This window comes from Trichomycterus rosablanca, chromosome 9 (assembly GCF_030014385.1).
Source record: "Trichomycterus rosablanca isolate fTriRos1 chromosome 9, fTriRos1.hap1, whole genome shotgun sequence".
Taxonomy (NCBI): Eukaryota; Metazoa; Chordata; class Actinopteri; order Siluriformes; family Trichomycteridae; genus Trichomycterus; species Trichomycterus rosablanca.
Window position 1 is genome coordinate 2,210,683 of NC_085996.1, and position 22,993 is coordinate 2,233,675.

General features: G+C 44.1%; 1 pseudogene; it reads left to right on the plus strand.

Annotated features, from left to right (window-relative positions):
- The window catches only part of LOC134320266 (dynein axonemal heavy chain 8-like), a 57,806-nt pseudogene that overhangs the window by 30,564 nt on the left and 4,249 nt on the right, over nucleotides 1-22,993 (plus strand).

Genomic DNA, 22,993 nt, shown 5'->3' on the forward strand with positions numbered 1-22,993 from the left:
ATGTGTGTGTGTGTATATGTGTGTGAGGATGTATGTGAGGATGTGTGTGTGTATGTATGTGTGTATGTACAGTATATATATATATATATATATATATATATACTGTATATGTGTGTGTGTGTATATGTGTGTGAGGATGTATGTGTGTATGTGTGTGTGTATGTGTGTGTGTATGTACAGTATATATATATATATATATATATATATATATATATATTAGGGCTGTCAAACGATTAAAATTTTTAATCGCGATTAATCTCAGAATTTCATATAGTTAATCGCGATTAATCGCATTAAAAAAAAAATCTGTGTAAATGTTATAGAAAACAAGGATTTTTAAGTGAAATGTTACAATTAAAATGGTGAACACATTTTATGCTAAATGTACTTATGTTAAAAACTGCTGGGACAAGAGAAAACTGTAAGGGAGTTTTATTCACTCACATACTAGGCAGTAAATGTCAGATTGTAGGTTAGAATTTCTCCATCAGCAAACATTGTAGATCAGCGGTGCTTTAGGTGGGATAAGGCGTAGTTATTGTAACAGACTTGTCTGTGGTTGTATCGTGACGATGGTTTGATGGACGTTTCTACACGAAGTGAGTGTGTTTTGACCCTTTGGGGCTTCCATAGTTCATGAACTAACGTGCTCGACTCAGCTTTCCGGTATTCGGTACAGAAGAAGAAGTTAATTAAGTGTAATAAAGTGTTCTGCTCCCGACAACTTGTGAATATAGCGTGTATTTATTTCTTTATTATGCAAGTGCATCACTACCACGATCGGTTACATTATGTTAACAAACCGCAAATGAACAACGGTGGCAAGTCCGACATTAAAACGTTTGTTCTACCAGTCAAGTCTCAACATGAACTAGAATTTGCGTTAATGGCACTAATTTTTTTAATCGCGTTAAATTGAGGTCGCGTTAATGCGTTATTATCGCGTTAACTTCGACAGCCCTAATATATATATATATATATATATACTGTACATACACACATACACACACACATACATACACACATACATCCTCACATACATATACACACACACACATATACAGTATATATATATATATATATATATATATATATATATATATATATATACTGTACATACACACATACACACACACATACATACACACATACATCCTCACACACATATACACACACACACATACACACATACATCCTCACATACATCCTCACACACATATACACACACACACATATACAGTATATATATATATATATTAGGGCTGTCGAAGTTAACGCGATAATAACGCATTAACGCGACCTCAAGTTAACGCGATTAAAAAAATTAGTGCCATTAACGCAAATTCTAGTTCATGTTGAGACTTGACTGGTAGAACAAACGTTTTAATGTCGGACTTGCCACCGTTGTTCATTTGCGGTTTGTTAACATAATGTAACCGATCGTGGTAGTGATGCACTTGCATAATAAAGAAATAAATACACGCTATATTCACAAGTTGTCGGGAGCAGAACACTTTATTACACTTAATTAACTTCTTCTTCTGTACCGAATACCGGAAAGCTGAGTCGAGCACGTTAGTTCATGAACTATGGAAGCCCCAAAGGGTCAAAACACACTCACTTCGTGTAGAAACGTCCATCAAACCATCGTCACGATACAACCACAGACAAGTCTGATACAATAACTACGCCTTATCCCACCTAAAGCACCGCTGATCTACAATGTTTGCTGATGGAGAAATTCTAACCTACAATCTGACATTTACTGCCTAGTATGTGAGTGAATAAAACTCCCTTACAGTTTTCTCTTGTCCCAGCAGTTTTTAACATCAGTACATTTAGCATAAAATGTGTTCACCATTTTAATTGTAACATTTCACTTAAAAATCCTTGTTTTCTATAACATTTACACAGATTTTTTTTAATGCGATTAATCGCGATTAACTATATGAAATTCTGAGATTAATCGCGATTAAAAATTTTAATCGTTTGACAGCCCTAATATATATATATATACTGTATATGTGTGTGTGTGTATATGTGTGTGTGTATGTATGTGTGTATGTATGTGTGTGTGTATGTGTGTATGTACAGTATATATATATATATATATACTGTATATGTGTGTGTGTGTGTATATGTGTGTGAGGATGTATGTGTGTATGTACAGTATATATATATATATATATATACTGTATATGTGTGTGTGTGTATATGTGTGTGAGGATGCCAGGGCCTTGTTTACCCCCAGACATTGCCAGTAAAGTCTGTGTGCACCACTAGGGATTTGAACCCTGGATCCTGGCATAGTGGCCACCCAAGCGCCCATAAATAAATATACCGCCTCTATATGCATTAACTACTAATAACAAGCATCTAACTCACCCCACAGTCAGTTCCATTACATCAGTGAAACCAGAACCGATGATCATGACTACACTATAATCACCTGTTTACGTTTTGTAAATGTTTCCGGCAGTTATACGAGGCGTCGCGGGTGCGTCACGGCCTGATGACCCTCGGCCCGAGCGGAGCCGGAAAGACGACCGCCATTAACATCCTCATGCGCGCCATGACAGAGTGCGGCGCTGCTCACAGAGAGATGAGGATGAACCCCAAAGCCATCACCGCGCCCCAGATGTTCGGCCGTCTGGACGCCGCTACCAACGACTGGACCGACGGGATCTTCTCCACCCTGTGGAGGAAAACTCTCAGAACTAAAAAGGGTGAGCATGAGCTGGGTTTTAAAAACTCTTCCAAAGTTATCAGCCATTTGAAGGGCAGAGTGAACCATTGTTCTGGTCTGAAGTGAGAAAAATTAACAACTTCAGGCTTTAAAACCCCCAGGATTCTTTGCTGTATTTGAAGTAGCAGCATAAACCAGTACAAACACATAACTGCAGCTCATGTATTAAACATGACATTAATATTATTCAATTATTATCTTTAGGCTTTGTAAATGTTTTCACTCCCTCAGAATGAGCACTGCACACTGCACATCATGTATTTATTCTTTATTCAGGAGAAAACATCTGGATTGTGCTGGATGGGCCAGTAGACGCCATCTGGATCGAGAACCTGAACTCGGTGCTGGACGACAACAAAACTCTGACCCTGGCGAACGGTGACCGGATCCCTATGTCCCCGAGCTGTAAGCTGGTGTTTGAGGTGCACAACATGGACAATGCTTCTCCCGCTACCGTCTCCAGAGTGGGCATGGTGTTCATGAGCTCCTCCGCTCTCAGCTGGAGACCCATTCTGCAGGTTCTCATTTATAACTGCTAACTCTCACTTACTGCTTAGTCCTGATCAGGGTCAAGGGGGATTCAGATCCACCCAGGAAAAAAGCTAGATGCAAAGAAGAAATACCACATTGACAGACAGACTCAAACCTAGAGGGAATTTAGATCTGCTAATCCACCCACTGGCAAGTATTAAGAAGTAGGAAGAAAATAAGGATTCTGTGGGAAAGTGGATCTTATGATCTTAAGTTCTAATGGGCTGAAGGGATTCCTCATTACAGGCAGCTGTAGCCTAGCGTTTAGGTACTGGACCAGTAATCAGAAGGTTGCTGGTTCAAGCCCCACCACTGCCAGGTTGCCAGGGCCCTTAACCCTCATTTGCTTAGATTGTATACTGTCACAGTACTGTAAGTCGCTTTGGATAAAAGTGTCTGTGAAATACTGAAAATGTAAATGTACTGCTGCAATAGCGGCCTCTGCTGGCTGGTCGAGACACCGCATGACACAGATGGTGAATAGCGGAGAGCAGTGCGTGACTCTCAGTACGCCATACTGATCCCTGCCCACCTAATGCAGGTGAAAAGAAGTGGCTGCTACACATGTGTCGGAGGGGGCATGTGTTAGGTACTGTGCTCCTCAGTCAGGGTCGAGATTTACAGCAGTAGAGCAGATATTTATATGAGATATTTATACTACAGAGATACCATCAGCCAGAACCAAATTCCTTGTGTTTATCCGATAAATCTGATTCTGATTCTGAGATATAACTGGGGAATTGGATGTGATTAGATTTGGAGAAAAAGGGAAAGATGCAACCATGCTGCTGTAGAAATAAAGTCTCAAATAAAATAAAACATGATGTGTCGTTTTCCCTTGGTGGTTACAGTGCAGTCAAACTAAATAAAAATATAAATGTACAATATTTATTCTTCCGTAACAGGATTCCTTAACAGGTCTCACTCTCATCATCTGCTTAGTAAAATAAGGAATAATAATAATGAAGCTTTTTGTGACCAGTTATAAGTCTGGTTAATAACAATTCAAGCTGCAGTATATCAAAGTGTGTGTGTGTGTGTGTGTGTGTGTGTGTCAGGGCTGGACCAACAAGCGCAGTGCTCAGGAAGCTGACAGCCTGATGAGCCTGTATGATAAGATATTTGAAGATGCTTATATATTCATGAAACAAAACCTCAAGCCAAAAATGCAGCTCTTGGAGTGCAACTACGTTATGCAGGTAAACTACAGTCATGCAGTATGAAAGAGTGTGGTCAGTACTTCAGTACTTCATTATCAGCATCCAGATCAGTTTTAAATCTTTATTAATGATCATTACACTTGAATAATTACTCGGTTACTATTACGTTACTTTACTGCGCTGATACCCGTACTGGTGCTCACCACCTGACGTGTGTGTCCAGTCGGTAAACCTGCTGGAGGGTCTGATTCCTCCTAAAGATGCTGGAGGCACGTTGAGCAGCGAGCACCTGGAGCGCCTCTTCGTGTTCTGCATGATGTGGAGTCTGGGAGCTCTGCTGGAACTGGATGACCGGGACAAGATGGAGCTGTTCGTTCGCTCTCATGAAAGCAAGCTTGACCTGCCACCGACAGAGCCTGGCCAGACCATGTTCGAGTACATGGTCAATCAGAACGGCAAGTTTACCACATCGACTTAATAAAGCTGGAGGCAACAGGTATTCCTGGTGTTTTTGGGACTGTGGGGTATTTTGGTGATTGGAATCGTGTCTCTGCTTCCGGAAGCAGATCAGGGAACAAACGACTGCGTCCAGCCTAATAAAAAATGAGCCCTCACTATTAGGGATGTAACGATGCACCACCAGACAGTTAAAAATCCATTCACATGTGTAACGATTCAAATCGGTTTACATGTACAGTATAATGAATCGATATTGACTTTAAGCAGCAGAGGGCGCTGGTGCTATTCACCTCGCCTGGTTGAAGTCACTACAGGGTTGCCAGGTTCAGAATGTATTTATGTGAGGATACTTTCTTTATTTGTATCATTTATGTATTTATTTAATGTGGGGTTTGTTTTAAAATTTCATTTCAGCTTTTTTACACAAAAAGGGAAACGTGCAGCATTGTTTTGCATAGTTTGCACCTACCTCAGAAATAAAAGGACTTTCATTATTTAGATAAATAAAAGATAAGCACAAATGCAGTATTTTTTATTTTTTTTTAAAGAGAATAATAAAAGGAAAATTTGTCTTCAATTTAATTTTGTTTAAAACAATCTGGAAAAATTCGTATCGTGAATCGCATCGTGGGTAGTGTATCGTTACATCCCTACTCATTATTGCTGATTATTTGCAGCCTATAAAGTGGATTTTTTTTATTTCAGGTGACTGGGATCACTGGAGTAAATACGTCGTGCAGTACGTCTACCCCACAGACTCGGCACCAGACTACACGTCCATTCTCGTTCCCAACGTGGACAACACCAGAACGAGCTTCCTGATTGAGGCCATCGCAAAACAGCGCAAGGTCGTCACATATCTAACTGCTGGAACACACGTGGACTGTGTGTCTCTGACCCTTGATTAGAAATTTTGTGTGTGTGTGTGTTGTGCTTAGGCTGTTCTCCTCACCGGTGAACAGGGGACTGCCAAGACGGTCATGATTAAGGCCTACACGAAGAAATACAACCCTGAGATGGATCTGTTCAAATCCATGAACTTCTCCTCCGCCACGGAGCCGATCATGTTCCAGGTGAAGGAAAGGAAGGAGATGCAGTAAAACTCACCATTACCGATGACTGATTCTGATTAACGCCGTTCTGATTACAGCGGGCAGTAGAGAGTTACATAGAGAAGCGGCTGGGCAGCACATACGGACCCCCCGGCAGACGGAGACTGACCGTTTTTATTGATGACATCAACATGCCTGTCGTCAATGAATGGGGAGATCAGGTCGGAAAATTAAACATCGATACAAATATACACCGATCAGCCATAACATTAAAACCACCTCACTGTCCATTTTATCAGCTCCACTGACCACATAGAAGCACTTTGTTTTTAACCTGCTTTCACCCTGTTTTACAATGGTCAGGACCCCCACAGAGCAGCTATTATTTAGGTGGTGGATCATTCTCAGCACTGCAGTGACACTGACATGGTGGTGGTGTGTTAGTGTGTGTTGTGCTGGTATGAGTGGATCAGACACAGCAGCACTGCTGGAGTTTTTAAACACCGTGTCCACTCACTGTCCACTCTATCAGACACTCCTACCTAGTCGGTCCACCTTGTAGATGTAAAGTCAGAGACGATCGCTCATCTATTGCTGCTGTTTGAGTCGCTCATCTTCTAGACCTTCATCAGCGGTCACAGGACGCCGCCCACGGGGCGCTCTTGGCTGGATATTTTTGGTTGGTGGACGATTCTCAGTCCAGCAGTGACAGTGAGGTGTTTTAAAACTCCAGCAGCGCCGCTGTGTCTGATCCACTCATACCTGCACACCACCACCATGTCAGTGTCACCATGAGAATCATCCACCACCTAAATAATACCTGCTCTGTGGGGGTCCTGACAAAGCATGTAGACAAACAGATGGACTACAGTCAGTAATTGTAGAACTGCAAAGTGCTTCTATATGGTAAGTGGAGCTGATAAAATGGACAGAGTGTAGAAACAAGGAGGTGGTTGGAGTTAAAGTCCAGTTTAATTGTTGTTTGTCCAGTAATGGTGATAAGAAGTGGAGGCCACACAGTCTATAAATAATCTGTAATATTTCATGTTTTTTTTCTGTAGATCACAAATGAAATAGTGCGTCAGACGATGGAGATGTCGGGCATGTACAGTCTGGATAAACCCGGTGATTTCACCACCATAACAGACGTTCAGATGATGGCCGCCATGATCCATCCCGGCGGTGGCAGGAACGATATTCCTCAGAGACTGAAGAGACAGTTCACAGTGTTTAACTGCACGCTTCCGGCCAACTCCTCCATCGACATGATCTTCGGTAATAATCACGTCGGTACTGCGCTCGGTCAGGAGTGAAATATGATGGGGTAACTGGATACGACTAGATTGGGAGGAACACTGGGGCAAAATGTGGGGATGTTTTGGTGTTTTTAGCTGCTTTACACTGATTGCTGATGTAACCGAGCGTCTTTAATGTTTACTGAGTCTATAAAGAAAGAAATCAACTGAACACAGACAAACTATTTAGAGCAGAAAACTTTACTGGTTTGTTCTTTTTGAGGTGCAGCACAGAGACGATCACGTGTGTAGAGAAACACACTTTTACATTCATTATGGATCCACAAAGGGACAAAATGCACTTAATACGTAAAACACACAACACACATCAAACACGGTCAGGTAGTGAAGTCTCGTAGGTTAATGTAATTACTGTAAGATTGCTAGGATGCCTTATACTGCACATTTCACGATCCGTGCTGTGATTTTCACGGTCTGAATTAGGCAGGACCTTAATTATTCATTATTAGTGGGTTCTGTCTTTCTTTTTCATGCCAAACCTTTGAAGCTGTTTCACAGAGAACTGACCAGTACTTTTCTATTAGGAATTATTGGCTGTGGATATTTCCATCAGTGTCGAGGATTTACACCAGAGATCTCTGACACTGTACAGCGTCTCGTACCCGCTTCCCGGATTCTCTGGCAATGGACCAAGGTAAAATGCATCGTTAGTAAAATGATCACTCCCTGTGAGGTGAAAGAGTCCAAACCTCTCCTGCACTGTGTTACAGGGGAAGATGTTGCCCACTCCATCAAAGTTTCACTACTTCTTCAACCTAAGAGATCTGTCCAGGATTTGGCAGGGCATGCTGAAGATCAGAGCAGAAGAGTGTGAGACAGTCGCCACCCTCCTGTCCTTGTTCAAGTGTGAATGCACTCGAGTCATCGCAGACCGGTAAGGTGTCTGTCTGGCTGTCTGTCTTTCTGTCTGTCTATCTATCTCTCTCTATCTATCTATCTATCTATTTGTCTATCTGTCCGTCCGTCTATCTATCTCTCTCTGTCTGTCTGTCTACCTGTCTGTCTATCTATCTGTCCGTCCGTCCGTCTATCTATCTCTCTCTGTCTGTCTATCTCTCTGTCTATCTATCTATCTATTTGTCTATCTGTCCGTCCGTCTATCTATCTCTCTCTGTCTGTCTATCTATCTATCTATCTATCTATCTATCTATCTATCTATCTATCTATCTATCTATCTATCTATCTATCTATCTAGTCCGTCCGTCTATCTATCTCTCTCTGTCTGTCTGTCTATCTATCTATTTATCTATCTATCTATCTATCTATCTATCTATCTATCTATCTATCTATCTATCTATCTATCTATCTATCTATCTATCTGTCTGTCTATCTATCTCTCTGTCTGTCTGTCTATCTCTCTGTCTATCTATCTGTCTGTCTGTCTGTCTATCTATCTATCTATCTATCTATCTATCTATCTATCTATCTATCTATCTATCTATCTATCTATCTATTTGTCCGTCCGTCTATCTATCTCTCTCTGTCTGTCTGTCTATCTATCTATTTATCTATCTATCTATCTATCTATCTATCTATCTATCTATCTATCTATCTATCTATCTATCTATCTATCTATCTATCTATCTATTTGTCTGTCTATCTATCTCTCTGTCTGTCTGTCTATCTCTCTGTCTATCTTTCTATTTGTCTGTCTATCTATCTCTCTGTCTGTCTGTCTATCTCTCTGTCTATCTATCTGTCTGTCTGTCTATCTATCTATCTATCTATCTATCTATCTTTCTATTTGTCTGTCTATCTATCTCTCTGTCTGTCTGTCTATCTCTCTGTCTATCTATCTAGGGTCAATCTATCTGTCTGTCTGTCTGTCTGTCTGTCTGTCTATCTATCTAATGACTAGCTGTGTGTATTCCAGGTTTGTGTGTGAGGAGGATAAGCACTGGTTCGAGAAGTCTATAGCCCAGGTCATTCAGGAACACGTGGATCCTGCTTTGGTGCCACACCTCCACCCCGACCCTTACTTTGTGGACTTCCTGAGAGAGGCTCCAGAGCCTACAGGAGAGGAGGCTGATGACGCCTGTCTCGACGCTCCCAAAATCTATGAACTGGTACGTTTATTTTAAAACATGGTCCTGACCTGGTCTCAGCTGGGCTGTAATGAGAGCTGATTAAATACACCAGCAGCTCCTGCTGTCTGCTCGAGGTTCCTCCAGGACATTGCATGATGCTCCATACACAGTAAAGCACCTGGCCGGTGTCACAGATCAGCCAGGCACATGTGGGAAGGGACGAGGGCTAGTATAAATCTTACACACATCACACTTCTGCTATATTTCCCAGGTGCCGGACTTCCAGTTCCTGTCGGAGAGACTGCGGTTCTATCAGAGCCAGTATAACGAGGCTGTTCGGGGCTCACATCTGGACCTGGTCTTCTTTACTGATGCCATGACCCACCTCATCAAGGTCAGTGTAAAGTTCTGACCACAGCTCAGCCTTTAAACCCAGAGTTTATAAAAACTGCTAGTTTCTCTCGGCCGCAGATCTCCCGCATCATCAGGACCGATGGAGGAAGCGCTCTGCTGGTGGGAGTGGGAGGGTCGGGCAAGCAAAGCCTTTCACGGCTCGCGTCGTACATCGCCGGTTACAGGATATTCCAGATTACACTCACTAGGTGAGACGGCGTAGTTCCCTGGGTTGAGTGATTTGCAGAATATCAGTGATTCTGCACTTTTTACATCTTTATCCTGTATCACTCAGAACCTATAACATCAGCAACCTGATGGATGACCTGAAAGTGCTGTTCAGAACGGCCGGCGCTGAAGGAAAAGGCGTCACGTTCATCTTCACGGACAACGAGATAAAAGACGAGGCCTTCCTAGAGTACCTTAACAATGTTTTGTCATCTGGAGAGGTGAAGCAGCTTCACTAATCACTAATAACTAAGTCCCTACCGATTCACGGACGTGAGAATGGCGCCATGGACCGTGAAATGAGCCGTTCCCCGTGTAATATGTAATTTGCTGTGAAATTTAAAATGTACGGTTTAGCGATTTACCATTTTTTATTCACGTGCAGTACAAATGCATCAAGATTACTGGTTAATCCGCACTGTGAGGCGCCCTAGTGTAACCGAGCGTCTTTAGAGTTTGATGATCACGTGTGTAGAGAAACACACTTTCGATTATGGAATCCACAAAGGGACAAAATGCGCTCATTATCAGCAAACAACATCACAGAAAAGTCTCTTACACTAGCAGTCCTACGGCAATTCAGTTTGCAATGAGTTAGTCAAAATGACCAAGATGTGGAACACGGACAAGAGCTTTAATATTTAAATTAATGACATTTTTAATTAATGACATAAATTAATGAAAGACTGTAAAGACGTCCGTAAAATGAAGCACATTTCCCAGTGAATTTAGTCGAGCCCTAGTAATACGGATCATTTCTGCGGAAGTAAAAACACACTGCACTTGATATTCACTTTCTCATGTTTCTCCTCTAGGTCTCGAACCTTTTTGCTCGTGATGAACTGGACGAGATAACACAGAATCTCATCCCCGTAATGAAAAAGGAGACGCCCCGAGTGCCGCCCACCTTTGATAATCTGTATGAATACTTCATCTCCCGGGCCAAAAAGAACCTCCATGTGGTGCTGTGTTTTTCCCCGGTGAGTCTCACCCCTCTGTTTGATGCTCTTCATTTTATTCTCTCAGAATGTGAGTCAGATTCACTCACAGTAAAAGAGCAGTTACAGAAATCGTTGTAATTTTAAGACTGAAGTGAATTAACACGCTTCATAATGTGGAATATTTTGATCAGGTGGGGGAGAAGTTCCGCTCCCGCTCTCTGAAGTTCCCCGGACTGATATCCGGATGCACCATGGACTGGTTCACCCCGTGGCCGAGTGAAGCCCTGATGGCCGTGTCCCAGTATTTCCTCTCGGACTTCCACATGGTCTGTTCGCCTGAGGTGAAGACTGCGGTGGTCCAGACTATGGCCGTCTATCACGACAGAGTCTCCTCCACCTGCGAGAGCTACTTTGAGAGGTACCGTACTGTACTTAGAGATACAGCCATGTTAGAGAACCTCAGTTTTATAGACACTAAGTCACCCAAACTAGTAAAGAGGGTCAAGACGAGGATCAAACCCAGGTCCTCGGGGCATATTTTGCTGCCTCATCAATCGAATCTCACAGTGATGACGTCTAACATTCATTTAAAGGGAATTTATTTAATGGGTTAAGGGCCTTGTTCAAGGGCCCAACAGTGGCTGCACGACAGAGCCTGGATTTGCATTGACAGTCATTGACTGGTAGCCCAAAGCTCTATCCACTAGGCTCCCACTGTCCCTTGTACCTTATATCAAGGGTTTAACCTATGCTGTTATCTTTTAACTTAACGGGCACAAATTCCCACAGGCATACTGTAATATCAGAGTCATTTGAAGCGCTTTATTAGAGAATCGGCTATTGTTCTAGCTAAACAGCTCATTGTCAGGTGTCCAGATACCTTTGGTCATACCAATTCCACTTATACCAAAAGGTATTCATGTATAATCGAGCTGAATTCATGAAATCTGTCCCTTTCTTTTGCTACAGATCAGGTTTTGTGGTCCAAAGTCTGGAATCAACCTTTCTGTTCCTCTTTCTTTTTATTCAGATTCAGACGAAGGGCCCACGTCACCCCGAAATCCTACCTGTCCTTCATCAATGGATACAAAACCCTCTATACAGAGAAGCACACCCACATCAACACTCTTGTTGAGCGCATGAATGTCGGTAGGGACAAGGCCAGTACATTTGTAATGTGTTTTGTGTGTGTACGAGTGTGTTTGAGTGATCAAGCCCTGCTCGTTTCCCAGGTCTAGCCAAGCTAATGGAAGCCAGCGAATCCGTCGCGCAGCTGTCCAGAGACCTGGTGGTGAAGGAGCAGGAGCTGGCGTTGGCCTCGGCCCGAGCCGACAAGGTACATCATTCGATCAGAACTGAGCAGAGCGTTTTCACTTTGCTAGATCGATCGTGAGCTCATGGACTTGGTCGTGCAGGTCCTCAAGGAGGTGACTGTGAGCGCCGAGGCCGCCTCTGTGGTCAAAAACGAGGTGCAGGTGGTGAAGGATAAAGCGCTGAAGATCGTGGAGGAAATCGAGAAGGAAAAAGGTGTGGCAGAGCTGAAGCTGCAGGCGGCTGAACCTGCACTCATGAAAGCTGAGGCGGCTTTAAACGTGAGTTCCAAAAACTGATGTAGCAGCTCAAAAGTATTTGGACACCTGACCATGGGCTTGTCAGACCTCCCATTTTAAAAACACACAGTGGCGTCTGATCTATTCAGCTAGAACGACAGCGGCTTTTCTAATAAAGCCTCTTTAAATGACTTTGAAATACAGAATGCCTGTGGGAATTTGTGCCCGTTCAGTCGAAAGATGACAGCGTTTGTATGGCTCGGCACATGAATTCGATAATTAAAAGAAGTGTCCAAATACTTTTGTACTATATATACAAACCTGAAGAAGTGAGATCCAAGAGTTACCTCTCTTTAAATTTTAATGACAGAAGAAACCTAAAATAGAAATAAGCAGGAAACGCTTATAGGTGCTTATAAAACGATTTCTGAAGCACAATGCTAAGTGAGACCCAACCTGCCACGCCCACACAGGCCGACAGAAAGCGTAGTTCTCTCTGAACTAAACTTCAAAGCATTTTCTGCGCCTCATTAAAGGTTCCTCACTACCTGAGAAGCACCGTCTAACAGCGTACCTCTGACTGACTGGCTTTGCCCTCTGAATTATTTGCTAGATCTCCTGCTAGCGCTCTCTAACTTTTGTCATTAACTCAGTTGATACAGGGTAGAGTCGTTCTGGGTCTTTGATTCTGTTTTATGAGTTGACTTGTTCGGTTCCCTGCCGAGTGTGTGTGGTTCTGTTTGTGTGGCCTGTCCTTTCTACCCTTGTCCTGTCCTGTTCACTGGAACGACTGTAGGATCTGAAACCACTATATCCTAGATTTGTAAATCGTTTTTGACCTCGTGTCTTTAACAGACCATCAAACCGGCCGATATCGCAACAGTGAGGAAACTGTCCAAGCCACCACATTGAATCATGAGAATTATGGACTGCTGTCTGCTTCTCTTCCGCAAGAAGCTGGACCCCGTCGTCATGGATCCAGAGAGGCACTGCCTTAAGCCCTCCTGGAGCGAAGCCATGAAGGTAAAATCCCTGAAACACCGTGCAGGACCTCACGAGATCTGATGGTTCTAATGAGACTAATGATACGAGTCTCCTCTCTTCACCCCTAAGCTGATGAGCGGCGGCGGCTTCCTGACGTCACTGCAGCAGTTTCCTAAGGACACGATAACCGAAGAGACGATGGAGCTGCTGGAGCCGTACTTCCAGATGGAGGATTACACGCTGGAGAACGCCAGTAAAGTGTGCGGAAACGTGGCGGGTCTGCTGTCCTGGACACAGGCTATGGCCACCTTCTTCAGCATCAACAAGGAGGTGCTGCCACTGAAGGTAAAACACGAGAGCCGGACCCACAGAAATCACTTCAAAATACATACGGTGGTTTATTAATCATGGATATATACAATCTATACGATTAAAAACTCAAAGATTAAAGGCTTTTCTTACAGGTCTCACTTTTGTGTGTTGTGTGATTATAAATATGGACATGCTGAGGCAGCAAGACTAAAATCACTGCCAGTCATTAGACTCCTAAATTGTGAGCTGGAGTGGTGCAGGGGGTTTGATTTTGGGCTACGATCGCAAATTTAATTTTCATTAACCTCGAGACAGGAATACCCTGAACTCGGTGCCAGTCCATTGCAGAGCAGGGTGCCAGTCCCAGATCTCAGCTGTGATGGGCGAGCGTAATATACGATACCCCTGCACCTAAATGTAACGTGTGATGTTCACTTCTGGTTCATCAGCGGCAAAAGCACATTCGTTACCAGCATCCCAACACACACACACACACACAAGACTCTTCTCTAACTTTATTAGTAACACTGGCATATCCTGCCTTCTTCCTACCCAGGCTAATCTCAGCGTTCAGGAGAACAGGCTAACGGCAGCTAATAAGGAACTGGCTAACGCTCAGGCCCAGCTGGATGAAAAGCAGGCAGAGCTGGACATGGTGCTGGCCAAATTCGAAGCAGCCATGAAGGAGAAGCAGGTACGTCCTCTTCTACTGGTGACTGGTGCATCATACATCAGTTTTAACTGTAGATACTGGGATTTTCATCTCAACAGATCAAGCACTCAGTGTGTGTATGTGTGTGTGTGTGTGTGTGTGTGTGTGTGAGCGCTTCCTACCTAATCAGTCCATCTACCTGCACTAAAATTCACTGTAGCCAATCAGACTGCAGTTACCACCTTAAATTTCCAGTCACCAGTCAGACTCCACTTCAGACACTCAACGTCAGTCGGTTCTGGGCGTGGCGTTGAGTTTTAAAGACGTTGAGTTTCGAGGTATTTTCCCCCATAAGGATGTTTGGGGAACCTGTTAATGCGTCCATGGTCCCGGTGAGCTGCAGATATTTTAGTCTCATGTAAAATAATGAGGTTGTTTTTGACTCTTAAACACTGAAAATAACACAAATATAATATAAACACACTGAAATACAATTACTAACTGTTAAAAATGCAATAAAAGCTGCACTTTAGCTTTACTTTATTGTTTTGTTATGCTTTTTAATGAGTGGAGAGAACTTATGAGCAGTAATAATGAAGAGAGGTTTAGTGTTTTTATGTTGTTCTTTTAATACATTAAGTTAAGAGTTTTAGACTCTGGGAGAAGCTGATTCTGATTCTCACCATTTCTCAGAAGCTGGAGCTGTAACACAAAGTGAAACAGGAAGGAGAATCATGTGGAGCTGTAACCCTGGATCTGACGCTTATTCCACACTAATGCAGATTCAGCTCATGTTCACATGACATCTTACCACACCGCTCAAGCCAAGCGCTGATCAAAGCACACGTTGAGTTTGAGGGAAACGTTGAGTTTAAGGGTACAAATTTCTCAAAGAAGGCCGTCGAGTTTCAGATTTTGAGTTTAGGGGACGTACAGTTACAAGGTACCACAGTACTAACATTAGCTGTTGATCCAAGTCCACATTCCCTAATACCCGGGGCCCAATCAGAGCATTTCGTGGCCTTTTTATTTCACAAATCACTGTGTGTGTAAACGTGCATCTAATGCTTACGAGACACTGGAATAACGTTAACTGTTTTCAGGATCTGCTGAACGACGCCGAATCGTGCAGAAATAAAATGCAGACGGCCTCCGCTCTGATCGACGGGCTGAGCGGGGAGAAAGTGCGCTGGACCGAGCAGAGCAGAGAGTTCACCTCACAGATCAGCAGGCAGGTTTCTCTCAGTCTCTCCACGGCTCCTGGGGTCGAACCGAGGTTCACGTGTCTGTCTCTGCTCTGCTCTCAGGCTGGTTGGAGACGTCCTGCAGCTGACCGGCTTCCTGTCCTACTGTGGTCCGTTCAACCAACAGTTCCGTAACATGCTGCTGAAGGAGATCTGGGAGGCCGAGCTCACGAAGAAGAACATTCCCTTCACTGAAAACCTGAACCTGATCTCCATGCTGGTGGACCAGCCCACAGTAGGATTTTATTTAACATCCTGGTCTTAATACCACCTACATGATGTGGGATTTAGTCCTAGATACTCAGTTCTGGTTACAGTGCTGGTACTGGTGCTTTATCTAAAGCGACTTAGAGTAGAGTGACAGTACAGTCTCAGCAATTAAGGGTTAAGGGCCTTGCTAAAGGGCCCAACAGCAGCAATCTGGCAAAGGTGGGGCTTGAACCAGCAAGCTTATGATTGGATGAATCCAAAACAAAACAGTAAATGTTCTGAGTGTAAAGAGAAGCCCTGATTAATCAGTAGTCAGTACTGATGCCTGATGAGAGTGGGATCAGTGAAGGCTGTTGATGGAATGTTGATGGAAGACCCTCACAGGTGGTATCTTCTCCCCCCTCGTTCAGATCAGCGAGTGGAATCTGCAGGGCCTTCCGGGTGATGACCTGTCGGTGCAGAACGGCATCATTGTCACCAAAGCTACCCGCTTCCCCCTCCTCATCGACCCCCAGACTCAGGGCAAGGCTTGGATCAAGAAGAAGGAGAAAGCCAACGAGCTCCAGGTCAGATCCGTGGCTCAGGCTAGCTAACGTCAGCACTAGGTACACGACATGATGCTAACGAACGCTCCGTATCGTTCCAAGGTCACGTCTCTGAATCACAAGTACTTCCGCACCCATCTGGAGGACAGCCTGTCCCTGGGTCGCCCTCTGCTCATCGAGGATGTACCCGAGGAGCTGGACCCAGCGCTGGATAACGTGCTGGAGAAGAACTTCATCAAGTCTGGATCCTCCTACAAGGTGAGCGTTACATTTACATTTCCGGAATTTAGCAAAAGCGACTTACAGTCTGAGCAATTGAGGGTTTAGGGCCTTGCTTAAGGGCCAAACAGTGGCAGTGGTAGGGTTTGAACCAGCGACCTTCTGCTTACTAGTCCAGTACCTTAACCACTTGGCTACAACCGCCCTACATGTCAATCATTTCTATCACATTTCATCCAAAGGCCCTTACAATTATGACTGAATACAGTTTGAGCATTTAAGGATTAAGGGCCTTGCTTAGGGGCCCAACAGTGGCAGCCTGGTGATGATGGGGCTTAAACAGACAACCGTATGATTACTAGTCCAGTACCTTAATCACTGAACTACCACTGCCCATGCATGTAAATAAATAAACAATGAATGGATTAATCACAGGGCAGATGTAGGTGGGTACCAGAGCTTTTACATCAGGACGTGCCTGCATATCCTGTTCAGTGTTAACCGAAACACTGCGTACGACAGGTTAAAGTCGGAGACAAAGAGATCGACGTGATGGACGGCTTCCAACTCTACATCGCCACCAAGCTGCCCAACCCGTCCTACACGCCCGAGGTCTGTGCCAAAACCTCCATCATCGACTTCACCGTGACCATGAAGGGCCTGGAGAACCAGCTGCTGGGCAGAGTCATCCTGACCGAGAAATACGTACGTCTGCACACGTTTCACGTCATCCCTTACATTCCTTTCAGTGATAAATAATGAGCCGGTCCATCACTGACTGATGTTACACAGGAACTGGAGGCTGAGAGGCTGAATCTGATGCAGGACGTCACGGCCAACAAGAGGAAGATGAAAGAGCTGGAGGATAATTTGCTTTACAAGCTCAGCACCACAAAAGGTGCGTATATAAGACCATACCAAAATAATAATTTAGTATTTAGTCATGAAGTCATGAGTATATTCATGTATTCATCTGTAACAGATCAGGTCTAACAACCGCTACTGTAACGTGGCGGAATGAATTTACCATGTCGGGCTTAGTGGGTAGCACTGTCGCCTCACAGCAAGAAGGTCCTGGGTTTGATCCCCAGGTAGAGCGGTCTGGGTCCTTTCTGTGTGGAGTTTGCATGTTCTCCCCATGCCTGCGTAGGTTTCCACCGGGAGCTCCGGTTTCCTCCCACAGTACAAAGACGTGCAAGTGAGGTGAACTGGAGATACAAAATTGTTCATGACTGTGTTTGATATTAAACCTGTGAACTGATGAATGAAGTGCGTCAAACATGATGTTAAAATCCTCATAAATAAATAAAGAGTCATGTCCTTCTGTGTTGCTATGCTGGCTGACAGAGGGGGCACGGAGGCGCAGATGATTGATGTGTCCAGCTCTCTGCTGGCATGGGAAACCAGCATGGTCTCAGCAATGAAAAGTTAAAAAGTTATTTATTTAATTTACTTTCTTTTCTTAGTTTTTTGGGAGTAAACTAACACGTCAACCAAGGAGTAGATCTGGCCCAAACAAGAAATACAGCTTATTTTTACCCAAGTATTTAGACTCAAAGTAAACTCAGACAAATGGTTGAGCAGACCATTAAAGGGTTAATAATGTGCTGACTGGACACAACTGTGATTCTTACAAATATCACAATTACCGGTTGAACTTGAGTAAACTTACTGGTCCATGTAGCACAAGGTCACCGTAAGTTATTTGAGTAAGTAATAAAGAAACTTTTAGAGGTCTTGTAAATGAAAATAGACTTGTTGTTTAGTCCACCCCCGTCTCTGTCTGTTCAGGCTCTCTGGTCGACGACGAGTCCATGATCGGGATCTTGAGAGTCACTAAGGAAACAGCAGCGGAGGTGAGCGAGAAGCTCAACGTGGCCACCGAGACGGAGACGAAGATCCTCGCCGCTCAGGAGGAGTACCGTCCCGCGGCGTCCCGCGGCAGCATCCTCTACTTCCTCATCACAGAGATGAGCATGGTCAACGTCATGTACCAGACCTCGCTCGCCCAGTTCCTCAGGATCTTCGACCTCTCCATGTCGAGGTGCCGTTAACCCCGCACCTCCATCTGTAACCACTTTATTATGAGTGCGTATTTTAATTATGAGTGAATCTTTTCCAGGTCAGAAAAAACCCCCCTGACCCAGAAGCGCATCGCTAACATCATCGACTGTCTGACGTACGAGGTGTTCAGATACACGGTCCGAGGCCTGTACGAGAATCACAAGTTCATCTTCACTCTGCTGCTGGCTCTCAAGATCGATCTGCAGAAGGGCAACATCAAGCACAGCGAGTTCCAGATTCTTATTAAAGGTGCCACCTGAGACAGAAAGCTACAGCACACGAGGGAATATTTATCCCTCTGTCTCTTTAACTTTCTAATTTAATGCCCTAAACTCATTTTTAACTCGCACAGGGCAAATTAACACTGTAAACACGGTAAAAACAACACAAAGCAGGCGATGCTGTCCTGACAGGATATAAAAGGAGCATTGATGAGTTCTTATAGAAGATTGTATGCAGTAGTAGACCTAGAGCTGAACTCTTTTGGAAGTAACATGTTTTCATTGCTGTAATGTTTAAACCTGACGATACTGTGACGGTATTGTAGGACCATTCCGCCGAATCGGTGCCATTTCTGTCCCCAGGAATCTTTAAAATGCATTTATATATTTATTTATTTATATTTATATATATATATATATAATATATATACTGTATATGCATTGTCTCCCTTTTTCTCCCAACTTTAAGTGCGAGAACGAAGCCAACCCACGCCCCCTCCGACACGTGGGCAGCAGCCGTATGCATCTCATCACCTACACTTTGACGAGTGCAGTGCGGATCAGCACTGTGTACGGAGAGACACACCCTGATCAGCGCACTCTCTCCCAGTCTCTGTGCAGGTGCCATCAATCAGTCAGCAGAGGTCGTAGTTGCATCAGTTATGAGAGAGTCCCTATCCGGGTTAATATCCCACCCCTATATGAACAACAGGCCAATCGTTGTCCATGTGGCTGCTCAGCCCAGCCGGCAGGCAGAGCCGAGACTCGATACGATGTATGTGAGATCCCAGCTCTGGTGTCCTAGCGCGTGTTTTTACCGCTGCGCCACCTGAGCGGCCTTAAAATGCATTTTTAATTAAGCAAAATATCCTGCACATTGATTTAATAACGAGTTCGGGAGATATAATTTAAAACGTTCATTAAAACTCCCTACAACACTGAAAAAGTAGTATTTCTTCATGTCCCCACTTTGACACGACAGCTTACAGTGAAATATAAGGATTAATGGTTGTGGATCCCTCTGATGTTTGGAGCCAGGTTCAGTTTATCAGAGCAGAACTGAGAACATTTCACAGTGATTGTTTATCTGAATTTTGTTTCACTCTCTCTGTTTAAAGGTGGTGCCGCCCTGGATCTCAAAGCTTGTCCTCGTAAACCCTTCCGCTGGATTCTGGACATGACATGGCTGAACCTGGTTGAGCTGAGCAAACTGCCCCAGTTCACCAACATCATGAGCCAGGTCAGTAACATCCTGTAAAATGTGCTTTATAATATAATAACTTCTAATGGCAAATTCACCAAAAAATGTGCAGATAGAAAAATGATTTAAACAAATATGAACACTTGTTTGAAAGCTGTGGTCAGAGCTCAGGGTCAGTCATTGTACCAAGAGATTTAAGGGCCCTACTAAAGGGATTTAAACTCACAGCCTTCCAGTTGATACCCAAAGCTTGCTTTTTACTCTGACACACTGTAGCCTATGAATAATGATGATTACACATTTGTGTTGAGTTTTATTGGCATACAGTTAATAAATAGTATTATTATATTGATGTTTATGCACACGTTCCTGTTCATACACAAAGGTGTCCCGGAATGAAAAGGGCTGGAAGGCGTGGTTCGATATGGACGCACCAGAGGACGCAGTGATTCCCGATGGTTATAATGATTCACTGGAGATCTTCCACAAATTACTGCTTATCAGGTACAATATCAGTCGTCTAAGGGTACGATTCTTCTCCCTCTGGCTGCTGCAAATTAATTTGATGCCAAAAGTTTTACATCAAGAGTTACATCAACTCAAGACATCATCAAAAAGCATCATCAGCCGTGCAATCATTGTAAAATTTAGCAGAATGCACCTCATTTTACTTGGAAGATGGGTCTGGGTCTGGATCAGGTCTGATTCTGTGTTTTAAGTAAATGGGCTCATTCAGATACATGAGCTCTGATTTGCTCATGATGGTTAATGCCATTACTCCAAACCAGAGAAAAGTTCAGCTCTCCTTACTCCTGATATTAATAATGTATTTATTTTTATGACTTCAGATGGGGTGACCTTAAAGATGCTGTAGATCTTAAATCTAAATCTACTTTTTTTATTTTCTCCCATTTTTCTCCCGATTTAGCATAGCAAATTAGTCTTCCACCGCTGGGGATCCCGACTGCGTCCGAGGAGGGTATATTCGCCTGTCCCATGCCCCCTCTGACGCGTGCACAGTCCCTTAACCCCTTCTTATTTGCCCACGCCTCAGTGGATTGGCACATGAGGCCGGATATCACGCGCCTCGGGCTACTTATCAGGGTCCTTACACAGCATCGAAGACCTCGCCTACTTTTTAGTCCCGTCTTTTCCCACACAACAGACTTCGATTGCCAATTTTGTCTCACATTTGTGCCCGCTAGAGTCCCAGCACTGGTGTGCTAGCGGAATATATCGCTGTGCCACCCGGGTGCCCTAAATCTACTTTTGTGATAGTTTCAGTGTTTATTAACAGAACCATTCATTAAATTGCTTTCTCAGTTAAAAAGAGGATGAAAATTAATCACCGCTTGTGATTAACCATGTGTGGATCATTACAGTATCAGCAGACCAGGACTTTTAAAGCACCACCATTGTGAATGAAGTGAATTTAAACAAATGTCATGTGACAGATCCTGGAGTCCAGATCGCACGCTGTCTCAGGCCAGGAGCTACGTAGGGCACGCATTGGGCGCGAGGTTCGCCCAGTCTGTTATTCTCAATCTGGAGGCAACGTGGGGGGAGAGCGACCCTCGTACCCCTCTGATCTGCTTCCTCTCCATGGGCTCGGATCCAACCAACCAGATAGAAGCTCTCTCCAAGAAACTCAGACTCGGTAATAAAGCCGTAACTAATTACAGTGGAGCAAAAAGTGGAGGACTGTTTTTTACTGTATGTTGGGTTGCTTGTTTAGAATGCAGAGCTATATCTATGGGACAGGGACAGGAAGTGCATGCGAGGAGGCTGGTGCAGATGTCCATCGCACAGGTACCAACACTACCTACAGAGACGTTTATTATATTCAGAAATTAAATCCTGTGTAAATAAGATTTAATCACACTAAAGATAAGTCTGAGAACTGGTATAGGGTACTGGGGTTCCAGTCTCAGTGATGCTATAGGCTGACAGGGTGTCTGCACATACATGATTGGCTGTGTCTGAGGGAGGAGGGATAGAAGGAAGTCCTTGCACCCAGTATGCGGTCTGTGAAACCGGACCTGCCGTGACCCTGACCTGGCATAGCCATGACTAAAGCATTTCTGTATGGAGCAAACATCAAGTCTTATTTAGAAGACCTTACAAACCTTCTTGTCATACATTCAGTTTAAAGCTCATCACCAGTAATTGTGTGTCTGACCGTCTGTGGTCCACAGGGAGGCTGGGTCCTGCTGCAGAACTGCCACCTGGGTCTGGAGTTCATGGACGAGCTGCTGGACACCGTGAGCACAGTGGAGAACGTTCATGAGAGCTTCAGGGTGTGGATCACCACGGAGCCACACGACCGCTTCTCCATCACGCTGCTGCAGGTAATGTAACATCATCAACAGGGGGGAAACTTGGGGGAAACCAGGGGGTCGAGGTCTCCGATCATCATCATCAAAGAATCTTCTTGTCGTTTTAGTCCTCCATCAAGTTCTCCAACGATCCTCCTCAGGGAGTGAAAGCCGGACTGAAGCGAACGTTCGTCGGGATCTCTCAGACTCAGCTGGACGTCAGCAACCTGCCCATGTGGAAGCCGCTGCTGTACAGCGTCGCGTTCTTGCACACGGTGGTGCAGGTAGGAACGACCTGGCGCTTACAGGATACGTGGTTTCCCAGAATTACACAGTCTTCACCTTTTTTTTACGCAGGAACGTCGCAAGTTCGGACCCCTGGGCTGGAATATTCCGTACGAGTTCAACTCGGCAGACTTCAGCTCCAGTGTGCAGTTCATCCAGAACCATTTGGATGAGTGCAGTCCCAAAAAGGTTCGGAATAATGTCTTACTTTGATAAAAAGTCTTTGGGTCTGTGTGAAACCGAGCTCTCTCTGTACATAGACGCGTTTCCCATCATTCTACACTCCCGAGAAGAGGGCGTGTCTAAATTCTTAGCTCCCTTAAAATGCTCCTACTGAG